Here is a 27,370-nt window from a genome sequence, read left to right as displayed (position 1 = left end):
TCAATGCAACAAATACCTTTGATTTCCATTTAACGATCTCACCAGCATACAACTGATTTTCATTCACATAGTTCACTACACACTCATTATAGATTTTTTTTCCTGGCAAAATTTATCTTTCTTGTTTTATGAACCAAAGCTATTTTACATTTTCTACCTCTTCTGTAGAAAATTCTCATAAATAATTACTGGATTTCAAAGGCTCTGGCAGGTGGACACTTGATAATAGCAATTTTTGACTGATGTTAAAAGAAAAATAATGGTAAGGTCAAAGATGTACAAATAGTCTCCCCTTGCTCTTGTGTTTAGCATGTGAGCTTGTATTTGTGGTGTTACACACTGATTCGTGCAGAAAAACACAGAAAGCAAGATTTCCTTGGTTGGCAAAAGTGCTATGGCTATAGACAGGGTGTAGAGAAAGGGTGAGAAAGAAGGTAGTTGTTTGACAGTTTCTTGCATGTTGTGTCTCAAAGGATGACAGGATTGACTGGAAGACCAGCTAACATGTTTCTCCAGAAGACATGGCTCTCATAGTGCCCCATCTCACTGGCCACTTACCACTCACTCCGTGCCTTCCCAGGAAGCTGCTTCCAGGCTGCAGGTAGTCTGGTGGCCAGCATATACGTCGTGTTATGCCCCGTCCCCCTGGCTCTGCTAACGTGAAGTGTGAAGCGTGGTAGCCACTTAGCCTCAGGGGCTCTTCTTAGGAAGCAGCTCTGCCTGGAGAAAGAAGGACCTTCCTTAGACACAGCCCAACAAATCACTGTGATTGCACGTGAGCAACTCACGTATGGAAGTTGAATTTTTATTGGCAATGCTTATATTTATGCATTTATAATTCTATGAGTTTTAAAGTTTTTCTTGGAAAAGAGGAACAAATAGCTAAATTGCATATAACTGTGCATTTGTAGGTATATAATATTCACTAAATATAGATCAGACACTGAAAACATATGGTTGGCTATAGTTAATAGCAGATCCATCAAGACTGGTTCTCATCTTGTTGGCGTTGGATTTAATTTTGTTAGGATATTCGAGTTGTGGTATTCAAGTCTAGTGTGATAATGTATTTGGGTATATCTAGCTTGTTCACTTTATAATAACATACATTATAGATTCTGGTAGAAATGGAAAAATTTCAACATTATGTAACATGTTTTCCTTTATAAAATGACAGATTATATTTTTACTTCTAGACAAGTGAGGGGGACAACACAACTGTTGGGAGAAGTGCTTTCCTCACTCGTGGTGTCTCCACATTTTATTAGTATTCCACCAATCAATGAGTCCAGATAACTTTTGCCCCTCAATTCTGCCACAGGGAAGAGGAAATGACCTCTGTAAACTGATTAACTTATCAAACAAACAACAACAACAAAGACCTAAGTGATTTCAGGTCATACTCTTCCTTTCTCTTTGTCTTCAGAAAACACATGTTCCCTGTGTTTTCCCATTGTTATAAGCTGATTCAGGGACTGGCACTACTTTTTAAAATGGGTAGTGAGTGGGGCTGGTGGACATATGTGGGTGTATAAATTCATATTAATGTTAGTGACGGCCAAGGTATGGTACTGTGTGCATGATCCTGGATCCATGTTGACCTTTGCAATTTTACCACGTACATACTGGCCCAACATACATCATCATACTCCAACCAGCCTGGCCTTCCTCCAATTTTTATAGCACACTATCTACTGCACCAGGATCTTTGTTCCGATGACATATGCCTAGAATGCCCTTCTCATTCATTTTCACAGGGGTGGCTTTTTTCCCCTCTTCAGTCCTGATCTGAATGCTATTTTCTATGCTAGTTTTCCTAGTGACTTTATGCAAAACCAACATTCCCTCTGCTACTGAATATGACAGAACCCTGTTCGTTTCCTTCTTACTTAACTCAAACTGTCACTACATTATAGTCTTTTGTGTATGTGTGTATTTGTGTGTATGTGTGTATGTGTGTGTGTGGTTGCTTCCTCTAGACTCCAAACTCAACAAGGCAAGGATCAGGATTCTGCTATTCACTACTATATACTATTCACCAAAATTTCTAGGATAAAATAATGAAAGTTGGTAAACACAGAAACTTTAAAACATTTAATTTTTGGTAAATGTTAAGAGGGATGTGGTGGTTCAAGAGCATCATGAAATATCGCTAAGATAATAGTACAAGAACGGCAGTGATGACATGATACTACTATGTTCACAGATTTAACAAAATAATACTACTCCGATATAAAAGGCTTTGCTATGTCACATGGTGTTATTATGTAATAAGGAATCTGAAGGTGGAATATATCATTTATAGTCTATAGTATAGGGCAGACTTGGGAAACCTGGAACAAAGTGAAAAATTTAACAAAATAGAGTATTCATTGAGTATTATCAATGAATTTCAGCAGTTCTCCAAAAGTATTCCAAATAACCAAAGTGGAACAGGGAGCTGTCAACTGAAGCATGTTCTTTGGGACACCAGTGTGCCGAATGTGGAGTCAACATACCCTAAGCTTTTAGATCATTCAAAAGAATCCATATAACTTTCTTTATGAGTCAGCTTTCTTAGTGGCCATACCTGTGATGGTGTCAACAGCTGTGATGACTGTGTGCAGCACCAACATACTACTTGACAGCCTCAAAATATGGAACAAAAGCGTGATTTGTAATATGTCATCATCTAATACGTTTTGGTGAATGGCAATTCATTTTGCAGATGCGTTTTTAGTAATTACATTTACCAAGGAATTTTTTCTCTGTCTATAATCAATTGTATATCCTCTTGTAAAGCCTTTACTAACAGGAAAAATGCAACAGCAAACAGAGTTTCTTTAAACAAACATGATCTGAAACTCATTATTGAATAAAGTTAGACAGGAAAGGAATAGAGCCACAGTTGTCTGTCGAGGGCATGGATATGCAGCTGTCTCATATGGCCTCATCTTAGATTGGGCTTTCCAAGGACCCCATCAAAGATAAGGTTTGGGTCATCTTCCGGTCCTAGCTTAGCCCTGATCACAAGGAAATATGCTAGTTTAGGCTGGAGGGTTTGCAGGACATGCTGAACAAACTAAAAGGAGGTTGAACACTGCCTACAAAGCACCAGAACCTTACAAAGGGATTCACTCTCCAGTCTGGATGAGAGTGCCCTGAAAGGAGCTAGCACTGTGGCACAGGGGGTTGGGCTGCTGTTTGTGAAGTGGACATCCCATATCAGAGTGCCTGTGTGAGTCAGGATTCTCAACTTCTGATCCAGCTCCCAGCTAACCTGCCTGGAAAACTGGTGGAAGATGGCCCAGGTGCTGGGACCTCTGCCATCCATGTGGCAATGTAATTCCTGGCTCCTGGCTTTGCAGCCATTTGGGGAGAAAACCAGAGAATGGATGATTCTCTTTTCTCTCTCTCTCTCTCTCTCTCTCTCTCTCTGTTTCTGTGTGTGTCTCTCTCTCTTCTTTTCAAATAAATAAATGAATGGTTGAAAAAAGCATGCCTGGAAAGGGGGCCACAGAGATGTGTTGTACACTTCTCAATGATTCTGTGGGATATGACACCTGTCATTTGGAGAAGGAATGAGAGGAGTTTGTAGCAGAAAGTTTGTATATTCCAGGATGGTCCTGAAGGTCTTGTAATATAACTCTTAGCATGCATCCAGGTGATGTACAACTAAAGTGTAGCTCAACCAACAGTTGATGCTTACAGACTCTGATACTATTAAGAATATTAGTCAAGTCACTATAAGCTCAGTGCCGACAGTAAGTTCTCTAAGTAACAATTAGGAACAGATGGTGATTATATATAATGATGGTAGATAATACATTAATTTTAAACAATATGTAACAGAAATATACATAATAAAATATATTTTAATATAAATTCACTTATAATATGAATGTATATTGTTGCATATTTTCTCATCATGAAAAATATAAATGGCCCTAAATATATAATTGTGCAGCTAAGTGCTGTAGCTCTTCATTGTAATCTTCTTTTCCTCAAATATTGGCAGTTTATATATTCTTAAATAACAACAGCTACATCAATAAAATCAATTGCCTCAAATATATGTAAAGCTTTATGTCATTCAAAATTATATGATCTTTGAATTTTTTAGACAGTGCACTCCATCGCATTATTTATTGTCCTGGACACACACACATAGGGCACCTAAATGTGCTTCATTTACAAAATGTATGTTCTGCGAAGGGTTCCTGCCAATCCCGTGAGAATGGCAGTGAGACACACCGGCTCTCGTGTCATCCTCTCGGGTTTGGGTGCATCACCAGCATGTAATGAAGATTACAGCTAAATAAATGACTCAGTAGTCAACCTTCTAGAAATGGTCGTTTTTAGCTTGTAGGGTAATGTTAACTTCACTGTGGTATTAGTAATCTCATCAACTTTTTGGTTAGGGATGGATAAATAACTAGCTTTTAGTATGTAAATTACCAGCAAAAACGTTTTGCAGAAAATGGGTCAGGTTAGAGATGTAAATGAGGCCTAAAATGTCTCATTAGGTTTCGAATTGCCTTTTTTTTTTTTTCCAAGCATTATAAATCTTGCGAGCTTTTGGGATAATTTTCTTGCTTGAATAAGCTAGTTAGGTCTTTTCCAATAATAAATGAACTAAAATACTTCTCAAAACTAATTCTGCTTGAAAAGGTAGAACAAATTGAATATTGAAGTATAATTTCTTTCAGAGCTACTCGATAGATCTTGTCTGGAATATTTTTGGAGACTCAGTTGTGCAGCCCACTTGTAAGGTTTCCGAAAGGACGTAGTGTTCAGGTGTGGAGAGGTAGCTCTATCAACGGCCATCAGTTAAAATCAATCGTGGTTTAAGGATACTCATCATATCTTAGGGCAAATCATTAACTGCAGCATGTGAATCTATCTTTTGTGAAGGAATGGATCCTCTTTGATGTAGTGGAGTGTCTCTCTGGTCCTCTTCTGACAAGTGCCATTTGTAATGCTCATTGCTAATCCATGTTTTCAGAACAAATACTATGCAAAAACATGATCTTGCTCCCAGCGCTGCTCTTGGGCCAGCTTACATAGCTAAATGATAACTGCACATGCAAAAGCAAAGCAAAACTGCTTTAGATCTTATGAGACACTAATAAAACAGTGTCACATCACAGAGTGAGACTGTCACTAGGCAGTTTCACACGTCTTACCATATCGGTTTCTAGTCTACAAACCACTAATTTCCAACAGTCTAAATTAGCCTTGTGTGACAATATATGAAGTGTTTGTTGTTTATGTTCGTCTATCACAGCATTGGCAATGTTTAGGACAGTGTAACATATCAAACGCGTGACAGGGGGCTGAATTTTTGTCACTCGAAAAGCTGCAAAAGTGATATAGTAAATATGCAATTACAGCAACTACCTATATTTAACTAGCTTTAGGAAATCTAAAAGGGAAATCAATCATCTCATTGTCATTGTCATCATTTGGATTGTTTCTGTGATGGGCCTAACTGAGGACAGACAAATAAGTCAATGATTATGAATCCATATAAGAAAAGCTTTCACTTGAACTGTCATCAACAACTGATATCACCATTGGCTACCTCCAATAAAATCAGGTCTTTCTGAAATACCCACTGTAGTCATTGCCTGATCTTTCATATATTTACTTCAATATTTTACTTTAGCAACTTTTTCATGGATCTTTGCAAAATGACACTTCTTCCTTTTCTCTAAGCAATCAAATATAAATAAATATGTATCACTTTTTCTCACAGAATGGAGTTTATCATTCTCTAATTTTATAGATGAAAAGACATTAAATGCTTCACAAAGGTATTTAATTTAAATTGCTCTGCACTGCCGACTAAAGTTTTACAGATAAAGAAAGATGTTCTTCCTTGTTTAACAAAGGATAAGTGAAGGCGATGGCAGTATATACTAAGGATTCAGCTCTGGTCTCAGTGGCTATAGTTACAGAGCTACCCAGAGGTTACACAGCTGTTTTGCGTCATGTATGCTCATGGAGGATAATGATTTCAGCTAGACAGGACAGACAGAGAAAAATGAGTCCTGTCATATATTTATATGATCTACACACTGCCATGCCACCTTTATGTGCTCACCACTAACGTTCTATTACTCCCCCCCCCCCAATCTTGCAGTTTTTCTTGTTTTGCCTTCATTCACCATGTTGATTTCATCCTGCAGATAAACCCGGATCCTCTCCCACAGGCAATTCAGGATCTTCATTTGAAGATGGACCCTTGCCACCACGAGGGAGACAAGAAGCATTCACCAGCACCCAAATTCTTTGGACTACAAATACTTATCTCTCTCATAAATGCATTGAAGATTATCAGTATTATATTTCCACTGACTCATAAACAATAATAATGGCTGAAATCAACCGAAAACTTCCCATGTGCCAGGCACTCATTTTGTCCTCCAAACAATCTATATAGAGAGGATGGTGATAGCCCCATTCTATAAATAAGACTGTAAGACTTGGGACGCTATGTATATTGAACATAATCACATAGTATGTGATGGTTCTGGTGGCATAATAGCTGCAAAATCAATTCTGTATATCTGATAAAGACAGAGTCTCTCTCAATTGCATGCTACTTATACTCATTGCAGCTTCTCATACCTGTTGTCACATACCTGTTGTGCTAGGCTATATAAAATCAGGAAGAGTCAGACTTCTCATGCTTCCAAGAATCTGAGCCTATATGTCTTCACCAATAGTTTCCTCATCTCATGGTTCCATAAGAAGGGGCAATTGTCCTTCCTGATATAAAAATGAGCCTTAGGGTTTAGTGTTGTGGCATAGCAGGTAAAGCTGTCACCTGTGATGTTAGTATCCCAAATAGGTTCCGGTTCATGTCCCAGCTGCTCCACTTCCAATCCAGCTCCCTTTTATTGGTCTGGGAAAAGCAGTGGGAGATGGCAAAGGTGTTTGGGCTCCTGCCACCCATGTTAGAGACCTGGATGAAGCTCCTGGCTCCTGGCTTTGGTATGGCACAGCTTTGGACACTGCAGCCCTCTGGTGAGTGCAACAGTGGATGAAATATCTCTCTGTCTCTGTCTTTCCCTCTCACTCTCTCTGTCACTTCTTCAAATATATATATTTTTTTAAAAAGAGATGAACATTAGCTGGATCCCAAACCCAAGTGGTAATTTGTTTATGCTCCTGTAATTTATATAATCATCTCATCTCTTTTGGAAAATAACTGTTTTTTTTCATAGTCTCTTGGTATAATGTGTTCAGTAAGTCCATTGCCAATAATAATAATGCATCACATTTGTTGAAATCTTTGTAACATTTGAAGTTTTCGCAAATATGAATTTCTGGTTTTACTCTAAACAGATATAACAGAAATCATCATCCTATTTTGTCAAATGCGTAAAGAGAAAGGATGGTAGTTAGAATCAACTACTTGGGAAAATTGTTCTACTTTCCTCAAATTCTTCATCCTAATTCTCATACCTTCTCTATTGTGTACACTTACTTAACTGTATTTGTAAAAAGACGCAACTTGAGTTCATAGAGTTTTGTTAGCAGCATGTCAAAGTTAGACCCTGGAGTAGAAGTCAGATCTATTCTCACGACAACCTTCTCCCCCTTATAACTCAAATTCAGGTGACAGCACCCATTCAATGCTCCCACTTGGTCGTGCATCATTAGTTACCCCATTGATAGGCTGGTGTCATTTCTCTATGCAGATTTTCATTTTGTTTTTGTATTTTTTTTTTGACAGGCAGAGTTAGACAGTGAGAGAGAGAGAGACAAAGGTCTTCCTTTGCTGTTGGTTCACCCTCCAATGGCCGCCACAGCTGGCGCGCTGCGGCCAGTGCACCACGCTGATCCGATGGCAGGAGCCAGGTACCCCCTCCTGGTCTCCCATTCAGGTGCAGGGCCCAAGCACTTGGGCCATCCTCCACTGCACTCCTGGGCCACAGCAGAGAGCTGGACTGGAAGAGGAGCAACTGGGACAGAATCTGGCACCCTGACCGGGACTAGAACCAGGTGTGCCGCAGGTGGAGGATTAGCCTTGTGAGCCGTGGCGCCAGCCCAGATTTTCATTTTGTTGTTCATTTTGTCACTCCTGGGACATTCCTCCTTTGTGAGATATTTTGAAGTTTAGATTTGAATTTGAATTCATCATATTATCCCTATGTCCCCTGAGGCTGAGAAATTCTAAAATAGCTTATATAGGGTTATGACTACAAGTATCAAAATCAAGCCTCAAAACCGTATCTTTAGACATCTATTTGTATTATACTTGTGTATGACTATTGTTTGTCATTGTTATTGCTATCATATGTAGGAGTACACATCTCTAGAAATTTGTAAGATACTTTTTACTTAGTAAGCAGTCAACATGATATCATGAGATAGGATGAAATTATCAAAAATATTACTTAAACAAGTTTTCAGAATGCGGTTGCTTAGAAAAAAAGAGGAAAAATTTATAGTCTAATACCAATAAAAATCAATGAACTGAATGTAGGAAACACATGATACTTTTCTTATTTATCTTAGTCTATGTGCATACATGCATTTATAAATAGCCTATCATATTTTGAGAATATTAATATAAATGAGCTTTCTGATTATGGAATTTTAAAAATTTCTCTATGCCTCTCTCGTTCTGTTGTTTTATGAAAAAAATTTGAAGGTCATTTACTCCAGAGTACATTGCAAATATCGGTCAGACAATTCCTGTTTATTAAGTGAGTGATGATAGTCCAAATAGCTTGAGTGTACTTACTAAATTGCTTATTGCATAATATATAACAATATGGTAAAAAGAATCATGAAGAATATATATATTGGCTGGCGCCGCGGCTCACTAGGCTAATCCTCCGCCTTGTGGCGCCGGCACACCAGGTTCTAGTCCCAGTCAGGGCACCGGGTTCTGTCCTGGTTGCCCCTCTTGAGGCCAGCTCTCTGCTGTGGCCAGGGAGTGCAGTGGAGGATGGCCCAGGTGCTTGGGCCCTGCACCCCATGGGAGACCAGGAGAAGTACCTGGCCCCTGCCATCGGATCAGCGCGGTGCGCCGGCCGCAGCACGCCAGCCGCAGCGGCCATTGGAGGATGAACAAAGGGCAAAGGAAGACCTTTCTCTCTGTCTCTCTCTCTGTCCACTCTGCCTGTCAAAAAAATAAAGAAATAAAATAAAAAAGAATATATATATTAAATATTATATATATATGTATCCCTATTCCTAGAGTTTAGGATAGTATAATTCTCTAGGTAGCCTAGACTGATCAGCTCTTCCTTTCTTCCCACTGTAGTTCTCAGAAATGAATGTGGAGTGCACTTGGAAATGCCATATTCCAAGACAGGGAGGAATTGCTCCAAACAACCCAGGCCTAATTCGTGTCCCTCCCAGGGAATAACATCTTGAGACAGGGATCAACTCCCAGGACTCTCCAGGCTTTGCTCCTGTCACCCCTAGGTTGTCTCTCAAGATTTTCTCATGTAGGTCAGTGGCTGATCCCTGTGTTATATAAAATGACCTCCCCATTTGCCCCAGACAGCTTTTTGGAGCCTTGGGGTACCAAGTCACAATGGATTCTAAGCTTTTTATTTGCCCTTTGCTTCCTCTCCATAGTTAATCTGCCTCATATAACCTGTTCCATGTAAGTATGTTCAGTTCCACTGACCTCATGCAATCGGTAAAACTCTAGCCCAGGTACAGTAGGCAGAATTGTTTGACTCCAGTTCTTGGCAGTTGGCCTAGTGATAATTTTTGCTTTGCTCTATTCTGTGGGAGTCCTCCCTTTGGATTAGTTATCAGTGAACCTGCTTCACTGTGAGATTATAGAATACTTCTGGATCTTTTATTTTTATATGCTTAGCATCAGGGAGAGTACTAGACCCCTAAAGGACATCCCAATGCATATGTTTCACCTTGGTGAATATTCTCTGCCCACAAGCAATTTATAATCTAGGAGAGAAGATAGGTAGAGAATATTTTTCAGGATAGTCTCTATTTCTGGACCTCAGTTTTTAGAAAGTGTAGCCAGTTTCTTCCAAAAGTTGGGAAGGCCAGCGCAGCAGCTCACTAGGCTAATCCTCCGCCTGCGGCGCTGGCACCACGGGTTCTAGTCCCGGTTGGGGCGCTGGTTCTGTCCCGGTTGCCTCTCTTCCAGGCCAGCTCTCTGCTGTGGCCAGGGAGTGCAGTGGAGGATGGCCCAAGTGCTTGGGCCCTGCACCCCATGGGAGACCAGGAAAAGCACCTGGCTCCTGGCTCCGGATCGGCACAGCACCGGTTCACACTGGTTCACACCCATTTAGGGGGTGAACCAATGGAAGGAAGACCTTTCTCTCTGTCTCTCTCTCTCACTGTCTAACTCTGCCTGTCAAAAAAAAAAGAAAAAAAAAGTTGGGAAAGAAGCTTTGTTTTTCCTCTCATGCACTTATCTGTCAGGTGCTCATGTAGGCTAGCTTCACACATTCGCATGGATCCTAGCTGTCCATAGGTTGCAATACTTCTTTTGACTCCTACTGACCAGGTGCCTCTTCTTAGCACCATGGGAGAACTACAAACTTTCATATCCTGCCAAAATTCTGTTCTGTAATTATAACTATTCCCATTCCTTGTTCTGAACGTTCACAGTTGGGGAATAATACAGAAAAATGCCCCAGTCTCAGCCATGCTCTCATAGTTAGCATTGCCACTCAAATCTTACTTCATCCTTGTCAAATTCTTGTGCATATTTATCATTATCTCTTCAGAATTCAGAAGGCAGAACAGATCACAAGTGCGTGATTACTCATGACCCACACTTGAGTAGCAGTTAGGACACGTGCTTAGAGTTGCTCCATTTTTTTATGAGAGGCCAATTTGATTTTGTTGCTCAGTGGGAAGGCTTATTACAACCTTGTATTGAATGGTTATTTTCAAATAATCTTTTTCAGTGTTGTCAAAAATACTAATGTTTCAGCTTTAAGATACTGCAAGTGCTCAAAAACATTTCACTTGCAAGGATTTAATGTGCAAGATTATCCCCTTCCTTATGCACGAAGCCCAAGTTTGACCAGTATGCCTTGGAGTTGTCCCCATCCGATACTAGGAATCAAGGGTTAGGATGACACCATGACACCATAACCTCATGACACCATGATTTCTGGGAGTCAATTCATTTACAGCAGGAGAAGAATGGGCAGACCACTGGACTGGAAGTCAGGAGATCCAGCTTTGCCCCACTGAGGTTTATGACCTTGGCCAACTCATTTAATTTCTCTGTCAGTTTCTTCATCTGTAAAATTAGCATGTTAGACTAGTTGTCTCCAAGGTATCTTCTAGTTCTAATTTTCCTCTGTAGGAGGTTCCAACTGTGGCATGAGAGACTGGAAATCTCTAACTGCTTCATAGATTGTGTCAGCAGACAAATTAGATGGCAGGGGATTCAGGATACAGATTCACCTCCCATAATACTGTGAGTTAATGACATTTTTGTTTCTAGGGAGGACATAATGGTGTTTGAAAAATTATTCCAGTTTTTGGATTGCTCCTTTTTCAACACCTATGTTTGCTACTGAAATGTTTACATAAATGCAAAAAAATACAACAAAAACAAAACCTTACACTAAATAAACACAGGCTAAGTGTGATATTTTGACACTACAGCTTCAGGCAAAGATATATTCATCAATTTATTCAACAAGACACTTTCTAGTCAGAGAACAAATTTGAATCACATACCATATTTGGATGAACATAAAATATCATGCTTTGCATAGGTCATTTAGCCAGAGAGGGGAAGACTATAATTTTTTATATTTTATTTTTTTAGTCTGATATAGAGGTGCTATCCCCAAGTTTTTCAGAGGATTCTTATATTTTTGTACTTATTGTATTTTTTCCAGACTATAAATTTACTTTTAAAACTTCTTTTGAGAATAGTAAATCCATGAGTTCCGAAAGAGTTGAAAAACTGGTCAAGAAAACAAATGAATATAATGAACTTTCACATTACCTTTTACATAAAATTATGTTTAATTTTTATTCTCAATTACCTTATTTTTTCAAGCTGTGAACACTTCTGGAGTGCATTGGCTTATGATAAAATGCACTATAAATTGACTCAGACAAATGAAGGGGGAATTTTTAAAAAATTAATCATTTTTTACTTAGTAGGCTTTCTGGAATGAGTTAAAACTGTAAAATCATAAAGAAAGCGGTAGGTGTATTCATATCTATCATCTGGCCGGAGTAAAGGTGTATCTCTCACATTCTGAAGATTCTGATTAAATGGAAGAGAGAATCCCCTTCAGCACATTGCTGCTGCTTCAAAGCTTACAAACACACTCATGGAATCTCCATCTCAGCACAGGTCAGTGTGCGTGTGTGTGTATATGTGTGAGTGCAATGAAAAATGTCAAAGCCATACTGAGTTTATGCGCAGGTATGAAGAGCTAAGCATTCCTTTAGTAGACAAGTAATTGAGAATTAGTGAGCATAGACCTGGCTTCAAAAGGCCAAGAAAGAGGAATTTCAAGTTGCCTTTACAACCACTGCTAAAACTTCCCTCCGACAGGTCCATCCAAATTACTAACTCCCACTAAGAGAAACTGGGTTTTGCCACAGTCTGTAAAAGAATGCATACTGGATTTATAAACCTGACTTATATATTGCTAAATCCCAAATATGCCCTGCATTTGATACTATACTTTCACGCATTCTTCACTGATTTGGTCAAGAGCACACTTCCAGTCTTTCTTTGGGATGGCTGTCTTACTCTTTACTCATGGTTCTAACAGGTACCTGGTTTCACTAAGTCTCTCTTTTTAAAGTATATATTCCTTTTTCTGCAAAGTACACTGGATTATGAATACTTTTCTTGTATTGTAGTCCCTCCATAGTTTTGCTCCTTCTAGTTTCAGTCACTGGGGTCAACACAGTCAGACAAATTAAATCAAAAACTTCAGTAATAAACAATTCCTAAGTTCTAAATTGCATAATATTCTGTCAAGTATGGTGAAATTGTATGCCAGCCCAAACCATCCTAGTCAGGATGTGAGTCATCCCCTTGTCTGGTAAATAGACTCAATATGATGCTACATATGCCACCTGCGTATTCCTCATGAAGTAGCCATTTCAGTTATTGGAACCAAAACCATGGTATATATAGGGATTTGGTAATATCCATGGTTTCAGACATCCACTGGAAATCTTGGAACATAATTCCCAGGTACAAGGGGAAACCACTGTATAAGAAAACAATATAATTTATCCATATGTACTTTCCCTATTTATTTGCTTTATTAAGAATAAATTTATCACTGTTTTGCTATAGTTAGAAAGAATGCAGCAAAGCTGCAAATTGGCAAACATCTTACGGAATAGTAATTTAAACGATCCTTATTTCCCTTTAAGAAGGTGTGGTGCAAGAAAGGAGAAAAGCCATCCTATAATACGCTCATGTCTTCTAAAAATGTAAAATAAAAACATGTAAGCTCCTCAGAACTGGTTGCATATAGCACCTTTTAACCTCATCAGATGTTTTAGATGTGAGTACATTATTTTAAAATAAACACACTGTCAGCTGAAGAAGGTTTTCTATGTTTTGTGCTAATGATTATTTCAAATTCATTTTCCTGACATTATGTCTACTTAATTTTTAACCTTATTAAGTTCAGGTGCTCAATGTATTATAGTTGATAAATGTTTCCTCTGCCTTATGCTGTACGTGAACTATAATGTATTACAGGGGGCACTCATTTACTACAAGTGTTCCTTGTGCGGAGAGATGTTGTCTAATACACCTGTTCCAAACAGCAACCCAGAAACAAGATATCACATTGGTGTCGTGGTCACTAGAAGCTGGTACTTGTGGAGGCAGAGAGAACTGTCTCACAGGAAGGGAGACCTGCTCATGACATTCATTCACACCCCTATTTGGCAAAAGGCAGTCTTGTACTTGTCACCTGCTCTGAAGGCAGCTCATTCGTTGACACAATGCCTGGTCCAGAGAGGGGAAGACTGCTGGGAGAGGGCTGATGGCCACTCTCTAAGGACAAGGGAGGAACAGAAAGTCAGGAAATTGAAAATAAATAATACAATTCACTTGCTGATATAAAGTGCCAAAGATTTCAGAAGGCAATGCAAATCTAGCATGAAAAAAAAAAAAAACACCTTTGTTTCCTTCTCTTGTATTTTGACATTTTCCTAGAATCACTCCACAGCACTCACATTAAGCTTCATTTCAGATTCCCATCCAAAGTCCAACTACCGATGCAGCAGAGTGTGACAAAACTTTCCGAAAGAAAAGATTAGAATGGGCACCTTAGTTTGAATTTTTATTCACTGCATTCCAAAAAAGACCGAAGAAAAAAAACTAAAGGTCATATTAAAAAGCAAACTTAATGCTAATAAAGTACTTTCTTCAACTATTATGAAAATATTTTTAACCATAATAATATTTTTAACCATCTCCACAGCAATCCTTATATTTAGAGTTATCTCCTGTATGCTTTTACTCCATCACCAGTAAATAAAGTTTCACAATCTAAAATAACTGTAAGTACAAGGATGAATACTGTTAGCAGGAATCAACTGTCTGATACCATAAGGATTTTCATGTGAATGAAGTAAAACTGTAACCACAGTGCATGCTACACACTTGCAATCATTGTATGAATGCAACCTTCTTCGAGAATTCCAAATACCACATTCTTAACGCATGAAAGTATGTTTGAAGCATAATAGTAAGTGGCATGAGCTATATTTTCCAAAGACTGCACATGAAGGATGTTAAGAATAAAGAAATAAAATCCAGAAAACAGCACGTTAAATCCAGTTTCCTTTTTGAGGTTGCATTAGTTATAAAAAAAAAATAGAAAGAAAAGAATGAAAGAAAAAACAGGAAGGAAATTAAATTTCTATTTTCACAGGCAATAATGTGTTGTACAATTTGCAATTAAAAATAAATTAGGCACAAAATCTGCAACAGATTGTTTTTAAACTTTCATTAAACCTCTTGAGTTATGCTGCTAGATGCAATGTGCTAACAGAAATGCTAGGGTTGAAATGAGTTTCTGGCATATGAAATAAAACTATGTCTTCAATCTACCAAAATTTAATTTACAGCTTAGCTGATTGGATGTAGCATTTTAACACCATTTTGGAGGTTTAAGAACAGCAAGTGCCATAATCCTCCGAGTATTTTGATCACTAGCACACAAGCATGTAACATACTTTGTGTTCAAGGGGAACCTTTATCCAGGATGCAAAGCTGGTGCTGAATTATAATCACATTCAAAAAGATTGCAAGCCTGTGGGTATTAAGCTTTGCACTCTCAAGCTCAGCCAAGAAGATTTAAGCAACCTACTCTGGGACCATACGGTTGATCTGATAAGAGTATTCGGAGACCTTGAAGTTTATTTTTATCAGAAGTTTTGCATTCAGGGTCTCAAACATTAGACCTTTTTAGTGCTAATCAAAAGTGTTTCCTTGCAAGCTGTAGCAATGACACTTACAAGCAGATGGAATTCATAAGAGAGAGAGAGAGAGAGGAAAGGGACAGACACAATAGTTCACTGCCTAAATAAAAGGAAATCTTGAAGGTCTAAAAACAACTTCTGATGTCTTAGATGTTATTCCAGATTTCTTTGCTGTATTTGTCTGAAAAAGATTTGTCAGATATTTTCACTACTCAATTTAAATAACTTAAGTTATTTAAATGACAGATGCCATCTGTATCATAAGACAGTCAACTATTTTGCTGAACTATTCTGTTCCGATGAATCAGAGAGTTATTTATGGAGCAGGTGTTGTTCACATTCAGCCTCGAACATGAGATGTGAGGATATAATAGAGTTCAGATTTTATATTTACATATTCTTTCATAAAATAATTATTGAACATTTATATGTTAAAGTATAATTGACGAATGACATCAAATAACCAAATCTCTCTCTCATGTGGACATCAGAAAATAAAGACATAGATGGTTGAGAGTCCATGGGACATCTGGATCAAAATTGAGCCTAACCTCTAAATTCTTCTTTTATTCTTCTGTAATCAGTGACAACTGGGGAGTTGCTCCTCTCACATTTGAGTCATTTCTATTGAAAAAGCTAATTTAAAGGATTATGATAATTTTATAACACTCTATTCCCTCTCAGTTATCATTTCTGTTTTTTTTCTTTTTAAAAAAAATCAATAAAACACGGATATAATTCAGATTGGCAATGCTTTGATAAAAGTCAAAGAGAATATTTTTCTCTTTCAATTAAAATGAAGTTTCTTACACATAACTTTTAAAGAGCACAGAGAAGAAAGACATTGAGTTTTGCTTGATTTTTTAGGCCTATTTGGTTCTCTTTCATCAGTCAAAGTAGTCATAGGTGACACAGTCACAGCTTCTATATTTGGTAGCTTCTACTGGCTAAGGAGAAGAGTGGGCAGAGTCGAATGGAGGGAGAAACAAGGGTTCGGCCTTGGCTGCATCACCCAATGAAAGGTACCTGGGTGGCCTGCAGGCTGACTGTAGTGTCCAGATGACCCAAGATTTCTGTAGTAACTCCGAGTTGAAAGAGCCATGTTGATGGGCAGGTTGGTGAAGATACATCTTGGAATGCAAGCAGTCAAGAAGAAAAGTGTAGGGTTTAGGATTCAAACAGTGCCTGAGCATTAAGTTGGGAGATAGATGCTTCATGAGGTGACTGGGAGGATTTTCAGGATCTTGAGCAGGAGGGTGTTCTGCTCTTGCACACAGGTAATTGAGGGTTGGGGTGCGTACTTTCTTGCCAATTTCTATCAGCCTTTGAGGTGTCATCAAGCACTGGCTTGGAATGGTCATTTTTCCTCTGTCTCTCCCTTTGCCAAGGATATAAGTCAGCTTTCTTCAGGCACCTGTGGTGGCAATGGGGCTAATTCCCAAGAGTGGCCTGGGTTTTAGAAGGAAGAATCTGGTGGTTGTGAAAATTTCCCTGGCTAAATCAAGAGCGAGGACAAAAGCTATTTGATGGCTGATGTGAGAGCCTGTCTGACTGGAGCGAGGAAGAACACAGTTATGAAGGCCATCAAGTCCTTTCTGTGCATAACCCCTCTAAAATAACTGACATCCTGATTTTTAAATCTCTTTCTTCTCATTTCCTGGCACTTTGGCTGGTGTCTTCCGATAACCAGTGTGTGGCTGGCCATATTTCTTTTTCCCCATTTCAGCAGAATTTTGATGGTGGAGGGTCGATTACTTTGGGGCCCTACAGAGGGAAAAACGAAGTGCAGAGCTCCGAGATGGCAGAGGACCATGATGCAGCCTCAAGGGTGAGCCACTGCTTCCAGTTAGTGAGATCTGGTGAGGAAGGGTGCTTGTTATTATAGCACAGCCTGTCCTGTTCTGAGCAAGTCACTTTGTCTTCTTGACTTGAGCCCAATTTCAGTAAGTTTTCTTCTTTTCCACATTCCACGTACAAATACTAATAAATCCACTGTTGAGTAACCTTGTCAAGGTTTCTCATGACATCACAGCTTTGAAGGTGCTAGCCTTTAAGCCTGGAAGACTTGACATGCATTTTAACCTAGAATATCCCAACTCACATTTTGAATTTCAACTCACATGTACCATCTGCTGGTTTTCTTCTCCTCACTCCCTGGGGTAAAATCAGCTCCCCCGCCCTCTGGGCTGGCACAGAAATCTCTGGACACCTCTGATACATCCTGTATCACGGCTCACTGTAATTACATTTTTTCAACTTTTTTCTCTGATCACTAAACATTAATTTCCTCAATGACTGGGACTGGGACTTACTCATTTTTATTTTATCAGGGGAACTGGCCTTCTTTAAAGAATTATCAGGTCTCTTATTTTCCTTGAAACAGCATAGACCTTTGACAGTTATCAAAGTTTATGTATATCTGTTTATATTATGAGGCTGGTTAACATTTTTCATATAATCTTGAACGATTTTGGTTATTTTACCCAATGTCATGTTGGGTTAAGGTGATCAGGAAGCAGTCTGCAATAATCCTCGCTTCCGCTGCTTAGGTGGCAACATTGACTTGGTACAATTAACCCCCTGAATATTGAAACTGCAAATTTATGTAGCAGAAGTGACAGTTTTATGAGAGAACTCACCATGTTAAAATTATAGTTTTTATCACTTTCACCTGAATGCATTATTTTGTGTGACCACAGCATTATTCATGGCCACTTTCTGCCCACTCCACAGTTTTGTGAGGACTTCCTTCAGTTTGTTCATGTCAGTTTCATATGTCACTGTCTCAAGCAGTTCAGCTGCGTGTGCTAACATGTATCTCATCATGGATTTGCCCTTCATACATCATAAGTAAGACTTCTTTAATAAATATTCCTTGGTCTAGTCTTGCCAAATGCCTCCTTTTCTGGATTTAGCACTTTCTGTTGATGATAGGATCATTTTCGGAGATAGCTAGTATTGCAAGACCTACTCTGTCTTCTTGGCTCCCCAAAGTCAATCTAGTACCCTGTCCTTTATATTTTCTGATTATATGAGTATTTTAGAAAATTTCTCTCTGAGTTCTTATCTATTCCTCAAATATCTCATAGCTAAACAACCCAAAGTAGAACAATCTTTGTAAAACTATCCTTGTTCATTATTTCCTTGCCCAAGACCTTCAAAACTCCTTGCCTTCAATATAAATCCAATCTCCAAACTTCCCAAATGGCCTTTACCTTCCAATCTCCTTTAATTTTCCATGTATCTGCCAATGTATCTCCAGTTAACACTCTTCTATAGAACTCCACAAATGGTACTTATTCCTCCCTACTTCTGTACTTTTGGTCATGGGATGTCCCTCTATTAGAACTCTCTCTCTCTTGTTCTCATTGCATTAATCATCATACTCACTCTTCAAGGCAAAGCTTGCTTCATTCCCTCATTAAGCAAGATTTTTCTGGCTTATAGACATTTTTTCTCCTTTAAATTTGCAATACTACCAAATATATTATGCACGTAACAAATATGCTACAATATTTTTACTCTTAGTGTCATTTGCCATCATGGAATTATCTCCTGGATCAGGTCTGTTTATGATTGGGTTGTCTCACATTTTTACCCCTAGCAAGTTTCCCATAATATTTGATAATCATGATAACGTCAACAACCTATTGAGTTTTTGCTCTGGACAGGCTATGCAAGAAGCTATCAGTTCTAATACTATTTCTGCTTCAGGCTTCTGACAAGGGCTTCCTTACATTTAGTTATTATTTTTCCTCATGTGATGCTTCCCTCACACACACCTGTGCAAATGTCCAGAGGCAGTCAGTCCTTGAACTAACCAGAGCCTAAATAAGCCTTACGATAGAACTCAGTTCACCATAGTGTGAAATATTGGACCAGTGCAATCAACCAGATTCTTTTTCTCTGGACATCTGAAGTGAAGATATGGAGAACAAAAGATTACTTCACACCAGGGGCCGCTGAAGCAGAGGCAGTAAACCGTCCATTTGCCACACAGGTGGGGCCCTAGAATAAGGGGCAGATCACCTTCTCAGAGGAGAAAAACCAACCTGGGTGTCACGTCCCAACCAGGGCTCCTAGCCCCCAACTTGGCTGTGTTGCTGGTGGGATGCTCTAAGAAGCTGACCTGGGATCTGTAAGGTCACAGAGGTCTACAAAAAATATTTGAAACCTCACAAAACACAAAACAAGTTTTCAAAAAAAATACTAACACAGAACTCATAATATGTATGTGAAGTAAGAGTGTCAATTGTTAAATCAACAACAGGAGTCACTGTGCACTTGCTCCCCATGTAGGACCTCTATCCTTCATGTGTTTTACTATGCAAATTAATGGTAAAACCAGTATTCAAACAGTACTTTATACTTTGTATGTCTGTGTGGGTTGCAAACTGTTGAAATCTTTACTTAGTATATACCAAGTTGATCTTCTGTATATAAAGATAATTGAAAATGAACCTTAATGAAGAATGGAATGGGAGAGGAAGTAGAAAATGGGATGGTTTGCAGGTGGGAGGGAGGTTATGGGGGAAAAATGCTATAATCCAACAGTGGTACTTTAGAAATTTATATTTATTAAATTATTCTAAAAAGAGTTGGTAAATTTGGCATTTGTAATAATTCTGTTACTTTTTCATCCAGAAATCTTTTATTTAGATATATAAACTTCAAGCATTTCATAAATACAACTTTAGGAACATAGGGATTCTTCCCACCCTACCACCCTCCCTCCTGCACTTCCACCCTTCTTCTCCCCTCTCCTATTTCCATTCTTATTTTTTACCAAGATCTATTTTCAATGAACTTTATACACAAAAGATTAGACTAAGTAAAGAGTTCAACAAATAATATGAAAGAAAAACTGTTCCTCAACAGTTGAGACAAGGGCTGTTCAACGTTATTGAAAATCATTTACAGGCTAGATTTTTCTCATCTTTTAATGCCTCTTGCCAAGGAAATACATACCCAATTACAGGTCCGTGTCTCATGGCCAGGCCATTTCAAAGGCAGAATCGTGACATAGCAGTCCGAAGTTGCTCTGGGTTTATTTCCCTCTCCACTATTTCAGTCACCCACACTCAACCTCACTTCAAAAATATTACACGGAAAATTAGAAATAGACACTTCAGAAACTTCAAATAGTTATTTAATTTTTGTGTATGTGAAGTGTGTGTGTGTGTGGGGGGGGTGGTTCTGCTCACTGGTTCACTGCTCAGATGCCTGCATGAGCTGGGGCTGAACCAGGCCAAAGCCAGGAGCCAGGAACTCTATCTGGACCTCCCACATGGGTGGCAGGCACTGAAGCACTTGAGCCACGATCTGCTGCTGCCCAGGGTGCGCATGCTCTAAAGCAGGCATTCTGACACAGGACGCAGGCAGTTCAACCCACTGGTCCACAGTACCAATCTCTCTCCATACGTTACATTGTAAGCCTTTCTGAACAGCATGGACTCACAACACCCTTCCTGTTTTGTCTGACGCATGGATCCCTTTGTCCAGAAAACCCACACCATACACACTACCTGCCTATTGGCCACCTGGCTGCTCTCTGGGTTATCAGGTTGACAGTCACAGCATTGTGTGCTTCTGTTCAGCTAACCCTTATTTTACTTAATGATGCCCCCAAAGCACAAGAATAATGAGGCTGGCACTTGGGCCATGCCAAAGAAAAGATATAAAGAAGTGGAAAAAGTTAAACTTCCTGACTTAATGAGGAAAGAAAAAATGTTGTATGTTGAAGTCGCTAAGATCCATGATAAAGAATGAATCTTCCATCCATGAAATTGTGAAGCAGGAAAAATAAATTTATGCTAGTTTTGTTGTTGCACCTGCAACTGCAAAACTTACAGCCACCATGTGTGATAAGTGCTTAGTGAAAATGGAAAAGCATTAGATATGTGCACATATGTAAAGGGAAAAATAGTATATATAGGATTTCATACTAACCATGGTTCCATGGTTTTGGTCCTAGAAAATATCTTCCCCATATAAAGGGTGACTATTTATTGTCTTCAATCTTTTTGTAAGTTTTTACTTACCATGGATTTATAGTTTCATTTTCATATTTTTGTTATGTTACAGATTTGGGCCTTCAAATTATGACATCACAGGGCCTTATAAATTTATGAGTCATTTTTTAAAAATTCATTGGTTTGAGAAGTAGAAAGAAATGAGAGTGAGTGAGAAAGAGATACAGAAAAGAAGGAGAGAGAGCTCTGATTATTTGGTTCACTCCCCAAATGCCCACAAGGGCCAGGACTGGGAGAAGATCAAAGCCAGGAGCTGGAATTCAATCTTGGTCACCCATGTAGGTGACAGGGATTAAGCTACAAGAGCTGCTACAATACCTGCTACCTCCAAGGGTATGTACAACAGGAAGCTAGAAATGTGAGTACAGCTGAGACCTGAATCCAGGCAAGTGCTTTACCCGTCTCACCTCCAAAGTTCACTATAAATCCATGAGAAAGTTTTACTTATTTTTGAGTATGCACACACACAGCAAACTGAAGACTAAGGTGTTAAGCTCCAAAGTAGCATACAATGATAGGAGATGGCAGCGCTAGATTCATACCTGAGTCTGTGGACCTCCAAAGCTCTCCTTATGTTTTGCCATGTACTTCCTGTTTGGGATTTGATATCCATTGCCACTATATCTTTGTGTCCCTGTATTCTCTTTCCTTCTTTTCAATTATCCCCCATAACCCTTATCCCAAATGACATATCCCAAGACCTATAGTAGCTATCTGAAATGGCAGATCATACCAACTCCTATATATACACAATTTTTCCTGTATATAATACTCATGATGAAGTTTAATTTATAACTTAGGCATACTAAGAAATTAAGTAGTACAAAGTAGAACAACTGCAGCAGTGCACTGTAATAAAAGTGACAGGACTATATACTTTCTCTCTCCTAGGTATCCTGTACTTTGACCCTACCACTGAAAGGAAGCACTTCAGGGCTTCTCTTTGGCTTGCCTGAGTCACCAGCATCACTGCTCTTGTGCGTTGGACCATACTTCAGTGAAATAACGGTTACATGTGCAGCAACACTGCACTGCTATGACAGTAGATCTGATAGGCAAGAAGGTTTATGTGACAGACAGGCAGGTAGCACACACCGCATGGAGACACAGGAGAAGTAGATGACTTGACTCTCAGGCAGAACAGTGAAGGAGGTGAGATTCTGTACTTCTCAAAACGGTGCACAAGGCCAAAGGTATGCGTTGCCTGTTTCTGTTACTTTCCATGTATTGTTTTTGGACTGTGGTTGAGAGCAGGTAACAAACTACAGAAAATTAAACTGCAGCTAAGAGCTAACTACTGTATCTAACTAGAAAAAAGTATGTTCTCCTAATGCAATATACCATTATCTGTAATTGTGTTGAGCTATGTCTTCAAAATGTGGGACTATAGGTGTCAGGGTCAGAGAAACTGGGATTAGGCAGGAGTTGAAAGAGACACAGTAGTGACCAGAGCTCACATCAAAGTTCAGGTCATCTCAGAGTGGCAAGAGCCAAGCCAAATGCACAGTGGTGTGTGGTCCCTGCCGTGCCTTCAGCCTAGAGATCCATCAACATTCTACCTTTAGATACAAAGAAATCACCAGAAGGAAAGGAGTACCGAAAGGTTAGCTTTGGGGAGGAAAAGAAATTTCAAAAGACCGACTGTCCAGGGAAGGGGATGGGCAAAAGGGAAAGCTAGCCTCCCCCGTGGGGTCTCAGAATTTGAAAGGAGAGACGGTGGTAGGCTGAGCACCTATGGGAGCCTCAGATCTTCTTCTTCTTTTTTTTTTTTTTTTTTTTTGTCTGGATAATTATGTATGGCTTTTCTTTTCCGTCTTGAATGTAATATTTCATTTTTCCACCTTTGTTGAGATGGAATTCATAAATAAAATAGTTAGGGGATGTGTATGGCATACCAAGGCTATATACTTACATACATGCATAATACATAAGGGATATCTTATATTATGTAGTGAGTATAGTTAATAGTACTATATTATCTACTGGAATCCACTAAGAGAGTAGATCTTGATACCGACTCAGATCATTTTGTCATTGACCTAGTTCCTGCCACGCTCCTGAATCATACAATGTGGCCTGGGGCTGGGGACAGTTAGAAGGCAGATGGGGCATCAGAAGCCACCTACTCAGCAAGCACTGATGGTGAAAAGCATTGGGAAACATCAAGTAGGTGGGAACCACTCAGAGCCAGAACGTGCAGAGAAAAGGCAGGAAAGGAGACATCAACAATGGTTCAGGAATTTCGAAAAAATTCTGGGCCATTGAAATGGGCCAGCTGCAGCACATAGATTTCTGCTGCAGTCAGAGAACTTTTATAGATTTGTGATGGGAAATTATAAGCAATGTAGTAACTCACCAAGGGCATTCAGGGAGGATCCTCAGCCATGACTGCACACAGAAATCATTTAGGAATATTTTTAAAGCAGTGAAGCCTGGGTCCTACCCCAGAAATCCAAGTCATGATCTGGTGAGTTAGGTAAAGGGGGGAGGTCTGGCATGATTATTTTGAAGTATTTCAAATTGGTTCTAATTTTTTATGTAGGAGTGTGAATCAATGGGGTAGCTCAATGGAGCAACTAGCTGAAGCACATACTACAAACTGGCCACTCCTGGGCATACTACCATCTGTAAAATATATTTGAACAGAAAAGAAATGAAATGCTTTTTTATGTTGGGATATAAATACTGTCTTCCCCCACTGCTTGTGGTTTCAAGGCGAACATTCTAAATAAGGAATAAGTCAGTTGTATGTAATACGCAGAGATCTCAGATATGTATGAAACCAGAAGACTCCCTGGGCACTCTGACACAGAAAACATTACATAATTTGGTTTGAGAAATTACAGTCAAGGAGTTTACAAAATTGTGGGCATGTTCAAATATCTGGAACTTTGCAAGTACCATAAATATGAAAAGAATTAATTACACATTTCTTTTCCCAGATGCTTTCTTTTTGAAAGTTTCATTTATTTATTTGTAATTTTTTATTTATTTGCATTTATTTGAAAGGGAGAGAGAGAGAACACGGCTCTCCCATCCACTGTTTGTTCCTCAAATGCCCATACGATCCAGGGCTGGGCCATCCCAAAGCTCAAATCTGGGACCCAGGTGGGTGGGAAGAGCCCAGGTGCTTGAGTTGTTACTTGATGACTCCCAGGGTGTACATTACCGGGAAGCTGGAATAGCAAGGGGTGGAGCCTGATCTTGAACCAAGCATTCAGACAGGGGATGCATGTTACTAAGTAGCATGTCACAACCTCTGCATCAAAGGCCAGCTTGAGCTGCCTGCATCCTGTATCAGAGTACCAGTTTGAGCCCAGCCACTTCACTTCCAACCCAGCTTCCTGCTAATATGCCTGGAGAGGCAGTGGATGATGGCCCAAGTACTTGTGCCTCTACCACCCACATGGGAGACCTGGATGGAATTCCAGGCTTCCAGCTTTGGCTTTGTGGGCATGTGGGAAGTAAACCAGGAGATGAAAGATCTCTCTGTCTTTGCATTTCTCTTTGTCACTCTGCCTTTTAAATAAATAAATGGTTGTTTAACAAATGTTAAACAAAATGTTAAATAAATAAATAGTTGGTAGACAAAACTTTAAAAAGCAGATAAACAAAAAGCTTCTGCCTCTAAAGTTTCATATTTAGTTGACATATATTTATTTAAAAATTATAATTTTTATGTTAATGTGATATTAGTACAAAGAGAACAGATTCCATGTAGTTCATAGATAGAATTCTTAAAAGGAATGAGGGAGGAGAGGGAGTATCCTTATAAAATTAAAACTGTATTATAATTTGATGCATTTACACAATACGCACTGATACAATGAGGGTAATTAGCATTTCTTGCACCTCAAATATTATCACTTTTGTTCACTGAAAGCCTTTAAGCACTTCTCTTGTAATCTGGAAATGGATTGGTGGGTACTAGTCATTCTGTGCTGCAGTGGAACACTGGAACCGCTTCTTCCCCTCCTCGTATGTTTTTGTACTTGTTGTCTACCCTCTTACTATTCTCCCTTCCCTAAGTACAAATCTTAAGGAAATATTATGAAGAATTTTCTTTCTTTTCATAAATTGTAGCTAGCCAAACAAAGGTTACATTTTAATTTTTAAAGATAATTCTAAGAAGTGACTAAGTCTACTCTCTGAGCTAGGAATACCTCCTAAAGGCAACAAGGTATGTATAGATGTCTTAGACATCACATCAATACTTCAACTCTTTAGAATAATTTATTGTTTAATTACATAATACAAATTTTCATAAGTATATAAATATGGAATCTGCTCTTCAGATGTGGCATTCCAGGGATTAATATCAAATAAGTTATTTTGGAAGCCAAGCAGTTGATCACTGCACTGCTAGAGTCTATTCCACATAAAATTCAAAAACTTATCACTGAGATATTCACATATAATAAAAGCCAGCATAGGCAAAGACTTTTTGGAAAAACCCCAGAGGCACAATCAATCAAAGCCTAAATCAACAAATGTGTTTACATAAAGCTGAAAAGCTTCTTCACTACAAAGGAAATACTCAGCAAAGTGAAGAGGCAACCAACAGAATGAGAGAAAATATTTGCAAGCTATGAAACTGGTAACGGATTAATATCCAGAATCTATAAAGAGCTCAAGAAACTCAACAATAACAAAACAATCTAGTTAAGAATTGGGCAAAGGACTTGAACAGGCATTTTTCTAAAGAGGGAAATCAAATGGCCAACAGACACATGATGTGCAGGCTCTGTAGCCATCAGAGAAATGCAAATCAAAACTACAATGAGGTTTCACCTCATCCTAGTTAGAATGGTTCTCATACAGAAATCAATAAGCAATAAACACCGAGGAGGATCTGGGGAAAAAGTCTACTTTTCTTACTGTTGATGGGATTGTAAACTAATACAGCCATTGCAGAAGACAGTATGGAGATACCTCAGAAATATGAAAATATATATACCATATGATCCAGCTATTTCACTCTTGTGAATTTACCCAAGGGAAACAAATAAGCATATAAAGAGTTATCTGTATCTCCACATTTATTGCAGCTCAATTCGCAATAGTTAGGACATGGAGTCAACCTCAATGTCTATCAGCTGATGACTGGATGAAGACATTGCGGTATAGATAGATAGATAATATGGAATACTACTCAGCCATAAAAAACAATGAAATCCTATCTTTTGCAACAAAATGGATGCAAGTGGAAACAATTATACCTAGTGAAATAAGCCAGTCCTAAAAAGACAAATAGTATATATTTTCTTTCTTGATCTGTGGTAATAGAGTACCAAAAATATAGTGTATAAGAGTAAAATTGAGATTTTAAGATTCAATTATTGTTGACAGCCCTTGTCTCTACTGTTGAGGAAGTGTTTTTTTTTTCTTCTTACTCTTTATTGAACTCTTTATTTAGTGCAGGGTTAATCTTATGAGTATAAAGTAAACTGAATGTAGATCATTGTAAAAATTAAGAGAATAAGATAGTAAGGAAGAGGAAGGGTGGGAGTGTGAGAGGCAGAGAGGGTAGAGTGGGAAGTACTGCTATGTTCCCAAATCTGTATATATGAAATATATGAAATCTGTTCACTTTAAAAAATTTAAAAAATAAAGAAAAAAGAAAAAATTTAGAAGACAATCTTAAACATACCTTAAAATAAAAATTAACACACAAAAAAGTCCAGGTTTCCCCAGCTTCAAATGCCACTCTGAAATGAGGACAAAAAACTCAGAGAGAAGAGGAGAGAAGTGGTGTGTGAAGACTGATCAGAGTTAGAGCTGGCTCAACACCTTAGATGGGAGCAGCCCCAGCAGAGACATTAGATGGCTATTAACATTAGTGTGAGAAGAGTGGTCATTCTGGTTGGAACCAGGAAGGTAGATGATGTTCAAATGAATAGGAAAAGAAGGGGTCGACT

At 38.8% G+C, this 27,370-nt stretch overlaps 1 long non-coding RNA gene across 1 annotated transcript in view; it reads right to left on the bottom strand.

Annotated features, from left to right (window-relative positions):
• Positions 1-27,370, bottom strand: part of LOC138848472 (uncharacterized) — a 1,168,718-nt gene that overhangs the window by 590,575 nt on the left and 550,773 nt on the right. Inside the window, exon 6 of the long non-coding RNA XR_011386289.1 lies at positions 559-720. This is a non-coding gene — a long non-coding RNA (uncharacterized lncRNA). The remainder of the gene's footprint in view (positions 1-558; positions 721-27,370) is intronic.

Source organism: Oryctolagus cuniculus, chromosome 2, assembly GCF_964237555.1.
Source record: "Oryctolagus cuniculus chromosome 2, mOryCun1.1, whole genome shotgun sequence".
In the NCBI taxonomy this organism is placed as follows: Eukaryota; Metazoa; Chordata; class Mammalia; order Lagomorpha; family Leporidae; genus Oryctolagus; species Oryctolagus cuniculus.
This window is presented reverse-complemented; position numbering and strand designations above follow the sequence as displayed.